Source organism: Mirounga leonina, unplaced genomic scaffold, assembly GCF_011800145.1.
Source record: "Mirounga leonina isolate KUSES-001 unplaced genomic scaffold, KU_Mleo_1.0 Mir_175, whole genome shotgun sequence".
Taxonomy (NCBI): domain Eukaryota; kingdom Metazoa; phylum Chordata; class Mammalia; order Carnivora; family Phocidae; genus Mirounga; species Mirounga leonina.
Window position 1 is genome coordinate 15,330,860 of NW_023270453.1, and position 18,439 is coordinate 15,349,298.

Genomic DNA, 18,439 nt, shown 5'->3' on the forward strand with positions numbered 1-18,439 from the left:
AGTCTCTTTGTTGTCAGTGATGACTTAAAAAAAAATCAGTGCTATAGGATTTCAGAAGCCACAACTAAGAGAAGACAGCAATACAGTGTTTTTATAACTCCTCTATCTTTTAAAAAAATGGGATGGGGGTGGAGAGGAGACACTATCATGCTCAATTTCATTCTTCTGTAATGTAATAATAGTTGATGTTCAAGAAAAAAAATGACCTCTAAACGTTCTACATCATTAAAGATTGAATTCTGCTTTATTTTCTATGGCTGCCTTGTTAAGAGAGCATTTTGATACATTGTAATTTATACATTGGCCATATATACATCTGTTAATTCTTTTCAGAATACCATGTTAATTAGGACATCTGTAACCATACACAATTCCTTTACTGTTTCAAGAGCCAGGCTATAATTTCAGATCTTGTCTTGTTTCTGTGTATATAATGGCAAAAGTCATGAATTTGGGGCTCAACTGACTAGGAGTCAAGCCATACCCCATTACTTACTGGCTCAGTGAGACTGGCAAGTCATCTGTTTGATCTCTAAGGCTCAGCTGTCACATCTGTAAAATGAAGAGGATATTCCCCGTCTCATGGGATTCATTGTAACAATCAAATAAAATAAAGTGTTCCACATCATGCCCTGGCACATGACATAAATGCACAATAAATATTAGCCACTATGAGGTTACTCATCACCCTTTTCTTAAATGAAGATATAATACCTACCTCCCATACCTTGTCTGAGATTTTAAAACTAGCTTAACATTACTAAGCATACATAACAACAATGGAACTTTCAAAAACATCACATTATGAATACTGTTACTTTTTTACCTCAGGATAGAATCAGGATTCACCATTTCCCCTCATGGTTTGGAAGAGATGGTATCACTCATTACCAATAGAAATCAAGGTTTATTTACTCCCTAAGGGGAGGGCCGGTTTTGGCTTCAGTGTTTAGAGCTCTCTTCTTGCAACAAAAATTTCTAACTTCTAATTATCCTTTTTCCCATTTGAATGCATAAAATTAGATTGAATAGGAAAAAAAAAAAATCTCCCTTTCCCTTGTCCAAGCTGTGAATTTAAAATACCTGTTTTTCTTCTGCGCCTCTGTCACTTTCATCTATAGCTCCTAGAATAATTTTGACATTTTGTGAATAAATTTACACTAGACTCCACATGTTTCTCAGGTCTTTGGTTAGGGCAGATCATTGTCTTCTAATTCCATACCAATTCTTCTGAGGATCCAGACTGACTAAAAACAATCTCTGCGAGGCCTTTGGGAGACTGACAGCTGGGTAGCCAACTTCTCATGAAATTGTCCAAATTGGTTTCCCTCTGAGTGGTGACTTACTGTAGAGACAGAAGTGTCCTTGTTAAATAATCCTTTGTTCAAACTGTCTGTTTGTCATGTCCTTCTTCTCCCCAAATACCATCTTCCTCCGATTTGAGGCTCATAATAAGAACATCGTCTCTTTAATTTCTTTCCTAAATCCTTTATGGAAGGTGAACCTCACAGATGCAAGATGTGGTCTCTTCTGGAGACAGAGGATAATCGCCAACTAGGTCCAAAATAAAAGCAAGGTGATGTCTCAGGCTCCCTTTTGCAAATTCCCAGTTGAAGGAAGATGGACTGTGATCTCTCCAGAGATAAGATTCTTGAAGTCGTTTATTTCTTAGCTCTGGATCCAAAGCAGGAATCATGCCTGTTCCGGCTAAGGGGGACTGAAGCGGCTGTACCACAGTGTGCATTCAGCATCATTCCAGGAAACTTTAGGGCAGAATCTGAGGGGGAAAAGAAGTACACAACCGAAAGTTTGAGTGTGTTTCAGGTAATGAGTGGAACCTCCCCACCCACATGTAGTCCCCCTCCAGGAAAGGCCATTTCCTCTTCCAGGAAACAAAGGTGTGGAGAACTTCTGAGCAGCAGCTGTGTTTATAAAACAATGAGATAATGTCTGATATAAAACAGAAATACCTTGTAGCCTGGGGAAGGAGGAGGCTAGCCACACAAGACGCTGGGATCAAAAAGATCTACCACTATCCCTGACACCTAGCATGTAACAAGAACAGATCTGGATTTTTTTTCTTTTAGGTGGGATTCAAGACAAATAAACAAACACCCACAGAAAGCAAAAACCTCTTCCTAGATATAAAAGATTCAGTCTTTAGATTAATGGGGTTCCAGTTGTAAGACTACGTGGTTACAGAATAGTAGAGTGGCATGGGGCCCCAGAGACCAGTTGTCCAAAGGAAAGCCCAGCAGAAAACAGAGGAATTGGCTGCAGAATGGAGACAATATTCAACGGTGCTTCAGGGGGCTGCTTCACATGGGCCTGAGCTTGAATCCTGGTTCCGGTACTTTATTCATCACATTGCTTGGTATACACATTCTCAGGACATGATCATCATTATTTGGAACTTCTTTAAAGCCACTGACTATAGACTACATTAAAAGGACATATGGATTCCCCTTGAACTTCTATAGGTCCGTAACCTGTTTCTCGAATGGTCAATGAAAATCCCAGCAGGGGGACCGGTGGGTTCACTATCTTTTGGGCATTGCAGCATTGGCAGTTGGCCATCTCTTCTTGATGTAATAGGCTCCATTTAAGGACGGCTGGAGAAGAACCAAGAGGAAGGCATTTTGAACTAGGAGGTTTCTCTTTTTTTTTTTTTTTTTTAAAGATTTTATTTTTTATTTATTTATTTGCGCGAGAGAGAATGAGAGACAGAGAGCATGAGAGGGAGGAGGGTCAGAGGGAGAAGCAGACCCCCCGCCGAGCAGGGAGCCTGATGTGGGACTCGATCCCGGGACTCCAGGATCATGACCTGAGCCGAAGGCAGTCGCTTAACCAACTGAGCCACCCAGGCGCCCGGAGGTTTCTCTTTTGCAGTCTGGAAAGAGAAGCTGGACTTCTCAGTGGGGCTAATTCTGCCCCAGCTCTGCCACCTTGTTCCCAGCCATACCTACCTTTTGCCACCAAATTTTGATAGCAAGTATACAGCAAGTGCCTACTATGTGCCAGGCTCTCATGATGCCATGGTGAGCAGCACATCTGAGGTTCCATCCATCCTCATACCTCCTGGCTAGAATTTCCAAGAGGTGGCAGCCTTTGTGCTGGTTGATTGTGCCTGAGGGTCAATTCAGTGCTGTTAGATGTTAACAAGTGTAGGAGAGGGGCTAGTTTTCAGGGATTACATGTTTATCCTTAAAAGGTGTATGTGTTTGTTTTGCAAAATTCATATAGCTTAGGGGTAAGAGTCACCATATCTGGTTTCCCAGCACAGCTTGCCACAAAGTAGCAGTGTAAATTGCTCAAGTCACCAAAACCCTCTGGGTCTACATTTTTCATCTGTAGATTGAAAGTTTGGAATTAGCTGTAGTAAGAGGTCCTTTTCAGCGGACACTCTATATATTCATGATCAGAAAAGCCTACTAAGCCAAGGTTTTGCTCTTTTATACCTTTTAAATCTTTCTCTCTCAAAAAAGAAATTATTTCGCAGACTTATCTGGTCTTAGCACATGATAGTCGCAAATGTACTGAACCAAGTACATTTTAATCATGGTGTGTCATCATTGAGAGAATAGCTCTGTAATAATATCGGTAACCAGACATACAGTTTTCTAACCTGAATGAAAAATTAACTCTATGGAGTATAGGAAAAACCACCCCGATTATCCTCATCATGATTACCAATTATCCTCATCATGATTACCATTAGCATCACCAACAAGGTGTACAAGTCTTCAAATGACAAATGCACTCTGAGGACATTACGTTGCAGTTTCAAGGGCTGTCAAATTTAAAGCAATGCAACTTTGGAAATTATACATAAGACCCACAGTGTGCAAAAACGGAAAAAAAATAAAATCGTAGGTAGGGCTCAACCTAGAAAAGATGATCCACCCAAACCTCCTCGCGTAGGTCACTTTAAAAGAAAACTTCAGAACAATGTTGACGAGCCCTTTCTAGCGTAAAAACAAGACCAAACCGACGAAGTTCTTTTTACCGAATGCCCTTGATCCTTCGCTTTGGAAGGATCGTTTTCGATTTTCAGTTTGGTGAGGCGCAGAATCCCCGCGCTCGGCCCGCGACTGGTGCTCGGCGCCCCTTCCGGCGACCTTCCGCCTCCCGGCGGCGGGGGCGCGCGGCGGGTCCTCCCCGGGGCCGAGCGGCAGCCGGGCGAGCAGCGCCGGGGAGGAGCGCGGCCGCAGTGGGAGGGGACGCGGCGCGGGGCGCGGGCTCCTGGGCGGGCGTCCGCGGAGCCCGCTCGGGCGCTCGGACGGCGGGGTGACGAGCGCCCCCTGGCCGGCGCCGGGCCCCGCAAGTGCCCGCGCGGCCGCCGAGCAGCAGCGCGCTGGGACCCCGGCCGCCCCGCCTGAAGGTAGGTGCCTGGGCGCCGCCTCGCCGGCCGGGGGAGGGCAGGGGGGTCTGCGCGGGGCCGGGAGCGCGGCCCTGCGAGGCGGGGGGAGGCCCGTCCGGCTACCGCTTTGAGGCGTTCCGGGGCGGGGGGCGCGGGCTGACTGCCAAGCCGCAGAGCGACTAGAGCGCAGCGAACTTTGGCCACTCGCTTCCCGTGGTTTCTTGCGTGCGGGTGGCGCGAGATGCTACGGCCCCTGGCCGTGTGGACGCCACCGGGGCTGGGGCTGGGGCTGGGGGCGCCTTCTCTTCCTTCTCGCTTTTTCCCCCTCTTACCTGAACTGATTGGGGTGGGAGGGAGGGAAGAAGGTGGAAAGTTTTATATCCTTGGCACACATTTGAAGGAGAGGTGGTTGATGCAGATGGTGACCTGTCCACAGGAGAGAATAACTTGTTTTCTTGGCGTTTGCAAGAGCAGCAGACAAGGCTGCCAAGACTCACTTCTAGACAAACTCAAGTTTCTTTTCAAGGGCCTGGGGTAGGGTGAGGCGGCTCTGTGATAGATACAGAAAAAAAAAAAAAAAAAGTCTGGTGCTCAGTCCTGTAACCTCAAGTGAGCCTGTTTGTGTATCAGCATTCAGGGCCACATGTTAAGAAAGTAGAGTTAAATATCTGTATTTCATCGAATTTTTAAGAGCCCCAGTTATCAGTGTGAAAGGGACTGTTGACGCCAAAGGCTGGGGCACTCCCTGTAGTCATGAATGAAGAGAAGCCCAAAGGCTGGCCCCACTGGAGACTGATTCTTTCTGCCAGGAGCGTGCCATGGAGCTGCGTTGACCTTTGGGGTTGTCCTGCTCAAAGTGGCGCTAAGAAAAGGTGGTGCAGTCATGGCACAAGCTGATGAGGCCGGGGTGGTAACGTGGAGGGAGAATCGAGAACTCGCTGCTCTCCCCCGGCCTTCCATGGTGAGGGTGCAGCGCCCCGGGAGGGTGTGGTCCTGCCAGCGCCAGGTGCCCACCCCAGCACGAGTCTGGCCGCAGCTGCCCTGGTTCTCTCCATGCTCCCCTTGCACCTCTGTAGAAGCCGTCACCACCACGGCCCCTTCTCTGGCAGGGCTGTTTGGCACAGGATCCCTACTCCTCAGCTCCTGGGTCCACCCCACACCCCAACCTTGAGAATCACCATCTTCATTTGTTTCCTAACTTGTCTTGGGTAACTTGTAAAATGGCAGGCTTATTGCGGATGCTTAATCTCTTTAAAAAATGCTGTGTCTAGTGGGAAAGAGGGTGACGTTTACTAATTTGGTTGCAAATTACTTTTGAAGTTTATGCACAGCTGTTTAAAATGCCTCTGAGATCAGTGCCATTGTTTGAGGCAGGTGTCTGCCACAGACTGATCTTGTTAGTCCCTTTCTTCTGCTGATTGAACGTATGTATATTTAAACCCTGGGCATAGGAAGACCTCAAACCTTCAAAGCCTCAGCTGTGAAACTCCTCCCAGTTAGTGATTAAGACTAAATTAAGTTGTTTTGTTTGATTTGGGTTTTTTTTTCTTCTGTCTCTTAAACATTTATCTCTGATTTCAAGAGTCACCTGTTCAGCATCTCCAGCCTTTGTTTTCAACCTCCTGTGATTTTCTTGTAAACTTTTAAAACGTAAAGTTCCAGGGAAGACTCTTATCACCACCCTCCACTTTGTCATGTTCACTTCCGCCACCGTCTTGTGCTATGGTGGCTCAGAATGCCAAGTGGTGCTTGGGCAAGCTTCTTTGTCAGATCTCCTCCCGGGCCCACCTTCCAAGGACAGAAACTCTCTTATCGAGTCTGCTTTGAATGTACATGGGTCAGCTACTGGAACTGCAATTTCTTTTGCTGTTGCCATTTCTCTTGGTCCTTCTTATCATCTCAAAGATCCCTTTCAACACTAATCCTCAGTTTCACTTGTTCAGAACAGGTACTGGAGGTTCCCTTGAATAGCGCATTTGTCTTTTGTCATTTCTATAAAGGTCCCTCATTCCGTTGTAATATATCCCCTTTCTTCTGTGGGAAACACACGATTCTTCTGTATAATGAACTTGATGTGTTATCTAAAATTCTCTGTGGACTGGGTCCAGGATTTTTTGAGTGTGGGCTTACAGTGCAACTCTGTAACTGGCATCCAGGAGTAAAGTCCTCAAATCCCCTCATAATGCAGGATTTAATGATAGCACATTTGCCTTCCTTTAAAATAGGAATGAGAATTAGTTCATCCTGTTTTTAATGCATTTCATGTTTTAGATTTACCGATTATGTTGTTTGCCCCTGAGAATATTGCATGTGACTGTTAATAAGGGTATATTTCATCTCAGGTGATTTTCTTTTCATAGGGTTCAGCCTTTTCTTTTTTTGAAGTAATTTTCCTAAGTTGTTTAAAATGAAGAAATTGTTATATGATGAAAAATCCCAGAGAACACAGATGTACCATGTGATGCTATATTTATATAATTTTGTTGCTCCAAATCAAATTTGTCATTGAAAGTAGAGAAAGTAGTCTATGGTGACATACATAACATTTAACTTCTTTCTGTTTCTGTCCATATTAAAATTTCAAATGTTTCATTTTCAAACAGCAATGCATCTCATTTTGCCTTTTCACACCTATTCTGCTTGTTACAGAAGAAATCATGAGAAACTCAGAAAAACATTGAGGCAGAAAGGTGAATCAGAAGGTTTTTTCTTGCAGCAAGGGAAATATCTTCATTATCTTAACACATCAAGCATTTATACACAAATTCACATTGCTCTGTCGTCTAAAAATATCCTTGGGGCAAAGTGAGAATCAAAGACTTCAAAAATTAAGGAATAGTTTACCCCAGCCTAGAATCATAGATTTCTGCTCTGGGATTAAATTAGCAGATTTGTAAGGTCCTCACTTTGGCGGGACATACTTCTATAGGTTGATGTTAATTTTTGAGTTAAGCTAGTAATAATGATGATTAATGATAATGATCAGAGCCAACAAAAGCAATAGAGCATGGTTTTATTGATGCATTAGTACTTATATGTACCAGATATGAAACTCAGAATTTTGTATTTGACAAACATTACTATCTCATTTAATCTTCGCAAAGCTTTTATAAATTAGATATTGTCATCACCATTTTCATTTTATGGGTGAAGAAACTGAGGCTCAAGGAAGTTGTGTCACTCACCTGGCTCTTAGAGCTGGTATGTGCTAGAGTCAGGTTTGTCTGATTCTGACACAGAGCTGGACAACCTACCAGTTCAAGTTCTTCTTTTTTTTTTTTTAATTGTGGTAGAATTGTACACATACCATAAAATTCACCATCTTAATCATTTTGAAATGTACAGTTCAGTGGCATTAATTACATTCATACTATTGTGCAACCATCACCTCCATCTGTCCACAGAGCTCTTTCATCCTGCAAAACTGAAACTCTGTCCCCATTAACACTCCCTGTTCTCCCTCCTTCAAGCCCCTGGAACCCTCCCTTCTACTTTTTGTCTCTATGAATTTGACTACTCTAGGCCCCTCATAGAAATGAATCATAGAGTGTTTGTCTTTTTGTGTCTTGCTTATTTCACTTACCTTCATGTCCTTCAGATTCATCTCTGTTGTAGCATGTGTCAGAATTTCCTTCCTTCTAAGGGCTGAATAATATTCCATTGTGTGTATATATCCTGTTTTGTTTATCCATTCATCTGTTCATGGACATGGGTTGCTTCCACATTTTGGTTTACATATAAAAATGCTTTGAACAAGGGTGTATAATAGCTCTTTAAGTCTCTGCTTTAAAATCTTTTGACTGGATTAAATGGTAATTCTATGTTTAATTTCTTGAGGAAACATCATACTGTTTTCCACAGTGGCTGCACCATTTCACATCCCCACTGACAGTGCACAAAGGTTTCGGGTTCTCCACAGCCTCACCCACACTTGGTATTTTCTGATTTTTGTTTGTTTGTTTTGATAGTGGTCATCCTAATGTGTTGTGAGGTGGTAACCAATGAACTTTGTGCAAAATTGCTTGATGCTAGATTCAGGGGTCTATGGGCTGATGCTACTCCTGAATTTATTGGTTTTCCCTCCCTCTCCTGTGCTTGTAATACTTTTCTCTAGTGCAGAATCACTGGAGGAACTACTATTCAAGCATCCCCTGAAGGACTAGGGAACCCATAGGCAGGAGGGCTCCTGAAAGATAAAAGGTCCCTCTAAGTAGGGTTGCCGCCACCTACATGAAGGACCTTGTGATTTAGAAATAAGTCGTTGTCGAGAATCAAGTAAGCATGGTGTTAGTGCTAATAACTCTAAATATGTGGAACAGACCCTTTGCAGATTAAAAGTTAAATTATCTCCTATATGCGATCAAAACAAGACAAATTCTCAGGACAATGGAGAGAGCCAAAAGGTTGAGGGCTATACTTTAATTCATCAGGTTTTTGTTATGAGGCTCAGAGCCACACACTGTACGTATAATCCATAGGGGAAATGCACACAAGTCATGAGGAAATTACAATGAAGTGTGATAATTTCATCATGTATTTATATTGCCATATGTCAGTTTATAATATTATGGTGGGCAACTATATTACATATTTGTTTATTTCTTGTCTATTTCCTCCTCTAGAATGGGGCTAGTGTTTCATCCATAGCTGTATCCCCAGGTGCTATAGCAGGACCTGGCACGTAGTAGGCCCTCAGTAAATCAGTGCAGAGTGAATGTGGACGTGCTGTCCTGGGGATGTACATGGGAGTACCTAGATTTAGGGTGTCTGAGAAGATATCTCAGGAAAAGTGATGGCTCCGGGAGGTGGCAGTGAGGCAGGTGAGAATGTTCCAGAAGTTGGGAATGGCATTTGCAGAATGGCCTGACAGCATGTGAGCATGACAGCTTAGCAAAGGAAAGGAATACAGTCTGGTTTGAGCACAGCAGGTGAGTGCAAGAGAGCAGGGTAAGCCAGGAGGCTTCCCCCTAAGTGTGTCTGTGGCATTCACTACCACTCTTTAGGTAAAAGTACAAAAAGCAGACCCTTAACTACCCTTGGCTCTCTTATCCTCTTGCTCATCTCCAGCCCCCTGAGCCATTCACCCTGAATGAGGACTAAAATGAGTGCCTAGTAAGTAGAGTGCTGTCAGGACACTGGTGTTTCCAGAGCAAACCAAGTGCTATGAGTTTATCATCAGATAAGATGACTCTTCACAGCCCGGGTGAGCAAGAAGCCAAGTCTTTTATGAACATAAGCTGAAATGTCTTTCTTGCAGTTTTGGGAGAAGTTCATTTAGTTGTGTGTTTTGCATTTTCCATTCTGTGGTCCATTTATGTACTGATTTCAGTGATAGAAAAATGAGCCTCTTACACCGTGTTTTTTAAACTGCAAGACATGATCCATTATTAGATTATGAAATTAATTTATTGGTTTATGATGAACATATCTTTAAAAGTGAAATAGAATATGGGTGCCTGGGTGGCTCAGATGATTAAGCGTCTGCCTTCGGCTCAGGTCATGATCCCAGGGTCCTGGCATCGAGTCCCGCATTGGGCTCCCTGCTCAGCTTCTCCCTCTGCCTCTCTCTCTCTCTCTGTCTCTTATGAATAAATAAATAAAATCTTTAAAAAAATAATAAATAAATAAAAATGAAATAGAACAGAAAATACTATGTCCCATTTTGTGTAGCAAGAGTAATTATTTCATGCAGTTTTATGTCATGGAATTTAGGGCATATTCAATCTGTTTCTTACCTAAACATTTGAAAATTATAGACTTATGGCATTTAGTTTTCTAGACCATTCCTGTTAAGTCATAGAATCACATAAACTCAGGGCTGGAGGAAAGAAGGAAAAATAGAAAGGTAAGTGATATTTGTTGAGCATGCACTATGCCAAGTGCCTGGATACACGGGATCATTTACTCCTAAAGTCCTTTGCATCAGGCGGGTCATTTGTGGTTTACAGAGGAAACGGGAAACGTTGAATCTTGTAGAAGTTAAAAAACTTGATCGGGGCCACACAACAAATTACTAGCAGTGAACCCTGATCTCTTGGCTCCAAATTTAATGTTCCTTTTATGTCTCTGTGGCATATGTAGATTGTATTCTCCAAGTTTGTTTATCAGTTGGCTGTTTGTGGGAGATAACTTCTTGGGGCAGGTGTTGTAACCATATTCCACATTGTTAGGAAGAATATAAACTTTGAGCTATATCCCATCAGCCTCTTAAAGGACTAGATCAGTTAGGTAGAAATAGTATTGATTATACAGGCCAGGGATCATTCAGCCTGAAGTTGACAAAGATGAAAACAGCTACTCTTTCCTCCCCCTGAGCTTTCCCCTGGTCCTGGGAGAAGATGAGCATGAACGGTGCCATGTGAGATGATATGCTTTCCTTTCTAAAGCTAGGACCCCTGGGGCTATGGCTGAATCCAACTATCTACTTTCCCCAGTGTGGATACAGAGCTTGATGAGTTTTACTGGACAAAATTGTGCAACTATGCAAATTCATGATGCTATACATGATTTCCATCTTCAGCCAGGCTCTCAAGCTTTCTCCCATCAATTCTGCTTGCTTTCTACAGCAGCCAATTTAGACCTTCTTCTGACACCCCATCCCCTTACTCTCAGTATGTTGCCATACTTCCTGCTTCACTGAGAAAAATGGAAGTTTTCCTGATGAGAACAGCCTGACTTTGTGATCACAGGGCTATAACCTAACTTCATCTGGGTCTCCTCTCCCATTCTCCCCTCCTTTTTACAATGAAAAAAAAAAAATGCCTCACCCCCTGGCTAATGTTCCTCCTCCATCCCATTGGTGCTCTGGGATCCATCTGTTCCTCATTCTTGGGCCTCTCATTCTCTTGATTCTCTCCTCCCTCATCTGTGTTTTCCTTCCCTCCCTCATCACTGGTTCCATTCTCACTGCATCAAACATGCTTAAATCCCTTCCTTCTTTGAAGGAAAAGACTGTCCTTCCTCTAGCTACTTTCTTCTCTCTTCCCTCCTCACAACCAAACTCCTTAAATTGGCCTCTCTGCCTGACACTCTGTTTCCTCACTCCCCATGTCTTGGCCACAGACATCTGGCTTTGCCTCTACTAACTCTTAGGAAACTGTCACTCACACTCCCTATTGCCAGTCCTTGCTGAATTCTCCTCCTCTATTACTTGACTTCTCTGCAGCAGACCATGCACTGAGCACTCCTGCATTCTTGGAGCAATGTTTCCCTTCCATTGTTCTTCCTTCTCTTCTCCTTTGCAGTATCCTCCCCTCCTTTCTGTCCCCTGGAAGTCTGATGATCCTCAATTATCTCTCCCCATGGCAACCTCATCCCTCATTCATCTTAAGAACCACCTCCTCGCTGACCACTACCCAAAAGTTACCTATCCGAAGTTCTACTGATCATCTTCTTCCACCAGTTGATGGACACCTTCAATACCAAATGCCCCGAACTGAAAACATCATCTTCCCCTTTCTCTTGCTGCAAATATTTCCCTCCCACTCTTTTCTGTACCTGACATTGGCATCACCTGTTCTCGCACAAGCAGAAATATGGGTGTTTTTCCTTGACTCCTCACCTCCATAGCTCACGCAAAAGCACCTTCTATTAGTTCCAGCCCCTGCATCTCTTTTTTCCATTCACCCTTTCCCACCTCCCTTTCCCCACTCTGTTTACAGGCCAACACCATTTCTCCTCTCTGTATTACTTCTGGAACTTCCTACCTGGCCTCTGTTACTATGGATAGTTCTCCCTGTTGCAGCTGGAAGAACCCTTCTAGGACCCAGATCTGAGCATGTCACTCCTGGCTTTAAATTCTCCAGTGGCTACCCAGTACATTTGGACTGAAACCCCGACTTTGTAACATGAATTAGAGGGTTCTAGTTGATCTACACTCTCCTGTCCTCTCAAGCCTCATCTCTCCAGCAACACACTCATCACATTCTTCCAAGCCTGAGCCTCTTTGGGTTCCTCAGTGGTCCCATGCATCCCGTTGCCTCATGAACTTTTTACTCAACCTCTAAACCCCTCCTTCCTTTGGAAAATTCCTATGCATCTTCAGTCCCTAACTTAGATATCTTTTCCCCTAGAAAGCTTTTCCTCATTCTGTAAATCTGGATTTTGTTTCCTTCCACATGTTCTTAAAAGACATATGAGATAATCCATATAAAGTGCTTAGCACCATGTGTAGCATTTAGTAACCAGACAGTAAATGTTAGTGATCACAGCACTTAGAATATATTGCCATTGTTTGTTTACTTTTAGATTTCCCCATTAGGTTATAAGTTCTATGAAGGCAGATGCCACATTCCCACATATTCTCCTTTGAATCCCTAGCATCTGTCAACATATTTGACATATAGTAGGTGCTCAATAAATATTAGTGGAATAAATAAATGAGCCATAAATTTTAGAACCTGTTAGGTCTAAGAGACTGTGTGCTAACTGATAGGAGAAAGGAATCCCAATCTATGGGGCTTAAATATCTGCACAAGTAGGATCATTATCATCTTGGCCAGTCTTGTGAGTCTATGGATTTATCTGGATAAATGCTAGAAAGTAAGAGTTGGAGGTGATGGGAAACATTTGAAGATGCTGAAAGGCAATTTGCTGTAAGATAAAAGCTCCATCTCCCCCGCTTTATGGTGTGATTTTTTTCTCCCTCCATCATTCTCACAGTTTCTCACTTTAATGACCACTATAATGCCCACAATAAAGGGAAAAAAGACTAAGTCAAGAATGATCAGGGAATAAAAGGCAATATTAAAATATTCTGAAATATCCTACAGGCAAAAGGATGAGGCAATAGGTAAACATTAAATGTAGATATACCAATAACTCAAAAATTATTTTAATAGAAAGAAAATATTAAAAGATAAAAGAGGTAAAAGGTTTTTAATGAAACAATAAAAGATTTTAAGGACCTTCAGAAAAAAAATCATAGTCATCTTAAAAATTCATTAAAGCAGGTAATAGCAAGAAAGGTAAAAGGGAAAAGACTAAATTCAAGAATTAGGATGACAAAAGTGTGCCAAAGATAAAATCATTGAAAGCATTTAAAGAAAAATGTTTTAAAAGTAAATAATAGTTTTTAGGGGGGCTCACTTAAAGGTAGAATAACCAAAAAATATTGAAGCCAAAGGAAAAAAATACCATAATCTTCTAAAGAAGATAAAAAATAAATCCCAATAATAATAAAACTAAATGGGCACATGCAGAGGTTCCTAACAATAAGTAAGCCACAGCTAAAACAATGTTAAAACTGGAGTTTAGGATTCTGGCTTGTAGCAAAAAATGCCCATGTAACCTCTGTGGGATTTCAGAGGCAGGTTTCAAAGTATACTTTGTTGCGTGAATGGCATTGTGTTTCAGGGAAAATACACTGTGAGTTTCTTTGTGACATTTCCCTCCTGGGGAGTGTTGGCATTAGGTCAGCTAAGGGTAACCAAATAGTTAACTCACCTTTGCTTGCAGACGAAGGGAGACACGACTCACTGTCTAAGACTTAGCCTCCTCTGCATTCCAGCCCCATAATGGCTTCACCATCCAAGGTATCCTGGTTTCCTTTGGGAAATAAGAAAATAAGGTAGCCCCCTAAACTTTTAAGTGCATTCTTCCCTCTGTTTCTGAAGCACTCTTCTCAATCAGAGTCTCTTTGGCAACTATGAAAACAGTGTCCTTTTGTGTTATGCCTTTGCTGTGTAGCTTGTAATGTGTTTATCCTCTTTCTTCTACTTTATGTCTCTGAGGACTTGCAGTTTCTATCCAGCTCATAACCAAAGCTCAATAATGATATTTTAATTCCATTATTATCTCCTGAGTAAGCTCACCTAAGGACATGTGCCAGGTCTTTTCTTTCTTTCTTTTTCTTTGGCTCATGACACAGAGCTCAGGCTGCATGTGGACCTAAGGTCAGGAAGCCTCTCAGAGTCAGGGAATGTATTTTATTTTCCTCCAGCTGTCAGTGTGAAGGATTCTATGAATATCACATTTCTCAGGGCCCTAAGCTCTGTAATTTTTGTCCATATCTGCAAGGTGAGGTTTAGGGATTTAACTGAAAAGTGGTTCATAGAGCCAGGTACATTGTGGCAATTTGCTGTGCTGACTTCTGGTAGCCAGTCCCTAGTTTGGCATCTGCTGCTTCCCTCCCCTCACTAGTTCTCTGGTGCCTTCTCTGCATATCATTCTCCAGGCTTCTTGGTAAGTGGGGTCATATGGTAGTCAGCACACAGGGTATTAAGAATCTGAATTAGAGGGCGCCTGGGTGGCTCAGTTGGTTGGGCGACTGCCTTCGGCTCAGGTCATGATCCTGGAGTCCCTGGATTGAGTCCCGCATCGGGCTCCCTGCTCGGCAGGGAGTCTGCTTCTCCCTCTGACCCTCCCTGCTCTCATGTACTCTCTCTCATTCTCTCTCTCTCAAATAAATAAATAAAATCTTTAAAAAAAAAAAAAAGAATCTGAATTAGAGCGTCCTTTTCAGTGGAAGAGACTGGAGAGGTTCTATGGGGTCTTGTGGCATTGCCCCTTGCCCCCCACTTTTGTCCTGCTTTTCCAGGGCCACACCAGTGTTTCATGGCCATCCAACTGTGATGGCAGATAGGAGGGTCATAGACTTGGCTGTGAAAACACAGTTCTCAATCCAGTTTTGCCATATGGACACAAAGATGCGTGAGTTAAATGAGGGGTCTCTAGGATTCCTCCTGATCTTAATATTTTGTAGCTGTTTTCTGGGTGTTCCTTTGATATCCACATGTTCTAATCAGGTGTCACCGGGCACCTGGGGTGATACAGTATTGGATAAGTGCCAAGGTTCCCAGGCTCCGGCTAGCCCATTTGTAAGCATTGGTGAATAGCCTGGGTGATGAGTGAATGTCATCAAGAGAGGTATGTGTAACCCTTCACCCATACGTGGAACCGTAGTCACCTGAACTCCAAAGCCGTTCAGCTACAGTTTTGACTTTGTAACAAGAAAACATCTTTCCTTCAGTCTTAGTGATGATAACATGCCAAATTTTCTCAAATACCATAACAACCGAGTTTTCTCGAAGTACTGGTTCTCCAAAAGGAATAACCTGACTTCCTCAGTGGATTTTGTTTCTGGAAGATAATGAGGAATAGCCGCCAGATAGAATCTTCTCTCCTCTAAGAATCAGAATTTTAAAAAATTTCTTCTGTGCTAGTCATTCAAAAAGAAGAATAAATTAACATGGATTTTTTAATACATATTGCTACTTAGAAGGGGTGATATTCATAGTAGCCATAAATAAACTCTTTTATAAGAGGAACTTGAGGGGCACTTGGGTGGCTCAGTCAGTTAAGCATCTGCCTTCGGTTCAGGTCAGGATCCCAAGGTTCTGGGATTGAGCCCCGCGTCAGGCTCCCTGCTCAGTAGGGAGTCTATTTCTCCCTCTCCTGCTGCTCCCCCTGCTTCTGCTCTCTTGCTTGCTCTCTGTGTCAAATAAATAAATAAAATCTTTAAAAAAAGGAGGAGTTGAATCACTCTACCCCTTACATATTACTGAGCCAGTCCTAGATAGTTTTATAAAAATCCTTTTAATGTTGATGAAATACTGCAGTGAGAAAGAACTTGCATAATCCCCAATTCTGAAGCGGAGGCCACATAAGTATTTGCTAAAGGCACAGCCCAAGGTTCTTGGACCTTCCTTCCTCTGTTCCAATAAAAAGAAGGATGTTACTAATGAGATTCTTTCCCAGTTCCTAAGCCTCGAGATTTGTTAATGTTTACAGTACACTTGAGATCTGAGTAAACATGATTTAGGAGAGTAAGCCACATGACCAGTAGGAAAAGGTTTTTTGTTACCTATTAAAATAAATGCGATGTATTTGGCATATAAAAAATGCCTATATTGCTAAGCATAAATTAGCATGTAATTTTAGAAATTAATGAAATAAAACTCATCCATTAACAATTCCTCATGGGCGGAGCTGGCCGAGAGACACATGACATCATATTTGAATTTTATTATTTCAATAGAAATGAAAGGAAGAAGGGCAAGCCCCTTCTCATCAGAGAACAGACTACAAGTATTCAGAACAGAAAGGATGTATGTTTATTTAAATATATAAAATCGATTTTCTCCTGGAAAAATATTGTAGATATTTTCTCATGGAGAAATAATCTAATCCTTTGGGTTTAAATATCTAGACCTAGAGAGAGATCACACTATTTATCATACTGTTTATTCGGATACTGTACTATCTCGAGACACTTCACAATACAGCTCTGAAAGCAAATTATAAAAAATCATCAAACATCCTGTAGGTCCAACGAGTGAAACATATATTTGTTTGGATATTTGTCTAAAAACTACCAAGAGGGAAATTTAGACTGAACTCCAGGGAATTTTAATCCACAGACCACATTTTCTTAGCCTTTTGCAAGGTAGAATCAGAGGATTACATTTTCTAAGAACCGCTTTTTCAAAAGCTTGAGCACTAATCAGCTAAGTGTGACATAGGCTTGAAATGAGATTTGGTAACAAATAATCAAGGGTGAAGGACAACTTAACATGTATTGACAGTGGACCAGTGCTGTTGCTCTGAATTTGTCAAAGTTGCAGTTTATTATTTATCTGACATGTGTTTATTTGGCTCACACTGTTGCTTTGGCTATCAATCACTGTGTAATGAACTTCCCCCAAAACTTAGTGGCTTAAAACAACATCACTTCATTTGTTTGTGATTCTGTGGATCAGGAATTTAAGCTGGCTCTGTTCTCAGGGCATTACCTGAGGTCTCGCGAGACTGTGGACAGATAGGAAAGGGGATCACTCATGTATGGCTCCTAGCAGGTATGGCTAGAAGACTGGGACCACCCCACTCCCTCTCTTTCTCTGTGTAGCTACCTTGAGCTTCTTTTCAGTTGAGTAGAGCCTAAGAGTGAGTGTTCTGAGTGTGCCAAGGCCAAAGGTGAGATGTCTCAGGGGGCAAACTGAGAATTCACAGAGCATCACTTCTGCCCCATTTGCCTGGTCAACAAGTCAAGGCCAGCCAAGGTCAAGGGCAGGGGCAGTAGGCTGCACTCACCTGGGGTGAGGCCGAGCAGCATTGCAGAAGAGCTGTGGAGGAGGCAATATGGCCATAGCCCTCTTTGGAGACGTGGTCTAACACAAGTCATCAGGCTGTCTGGGAAAACATTTCCTGAAGGGGACCTCATGTAGGTCTTCGGAGCGGGAGCCTCTATGTCGCTCTTCTCATGCACACCACACCCTGCTGACAGAGGAGCTAACACACCATCTGAAGGCAGCTCTCCACTTGACAAGTCCATGGTTACTCCACACCATCCATAGAATGCAATTCACACCCTTGGCACGGCTTGCCAGGCCCTTTCCACCCTGTCCCCCACCTGCTCCTCCAGCCTCCCCGCTCAGAGTCTTACATGCCCTCTTCTCCAGCGGCCTCTTGGGTAGCAGTGCTCCACATGGGACCATGTGCTGGCATGCCCTGCTTCCCACCAGAATCCCGCCCCCCAACACTAAGACATCCCCCGTGTGCCTGGGGTCCTGCAGTGATGGCACTGCCCCCTCCCCAACCCCACTGCCTATGCATGCAGAGCAGGCATCTGTCTCTTGCTCCGGCATCCAGCCCCTGCCTTTAGCAGATAGGCCCCTTCGTGAGCGCTTGGTACCATTTACTGATGTCAGCATCCCAGCGCAATGGCAGAGCTGTGGAGTGCCTGCCAGAGGCTCCAGAGAACCCCAGACAGGAAGACAGTGGGTGTGGTGAGGAGGAAGGTGAGCTGGGTGCTAGAGCCCGAGTGGCAGGTGCAGTACCACCAGACTGCAGATGGAGAATGCGCTAGATAAGAAACAAGCACAGTCAGCAGAACAGAAAATTCGATTCGATGTGGGGAAGAGCAAGGCGTGTCCTGGTTAAGAAAGCACAAAACAGCAGAGGGCCTTACGTCAGACCAGCCCCATGGTAGAGGTGTGTAGAGGTGTGTAAGGAGCAGAGGTGTGTAAGGAGCACCCCTCCAGGGTGCCCCGGACCTGAAACGGGACACCCCAATCCAAGCGCTGTGTGGCTTTCAGCAAGTGACCATCCATCCCGGGAGGGCAGAGGAAAAGCTGAGCAGAG

General features: G+C 43.3%; 1 protein-coding gene and 1 long non-coding RNA gene across 3 annotated transcripts in view; one reads left to right on the plus strand and one right to left on the minus strand.

The window, feature by feature from the left end:
* Window positions 1-220: 220 nt before the first annotated feature.
* LOC118021607 lies at window positions 221-4,217 on the minus strand. The gene is made up of 2 exons (XR_004682236.1): window positions 4,007-4,217; window positions 221-1,777 (listed from the first exon to the last, which is right to left on the minus strand). It is a non-coding gene; the product is annotated as an uncharacterized LOC118021607 (long non-coding RNA).
* Window positions 4,218-4,230: 13 nt separating this feature from the next.
* The window catches only part of PRKCQ (protein kinase C theta), a 185,098-nt gene continuing 170,889 nt past the window's right edge, over window positions 4,231-18,439 (plus strand). For both annotated transcript variants that reach the window (XM_035021698.1, XM_035021696.1), the window contains exon 1: window positions 4,231-4,381. The gene's annotated coding sequence lies outside the window, so the exon portion shown is untranslated. The remainder of the gene's footprint in view (window positions 4,382-18,439) is intronic.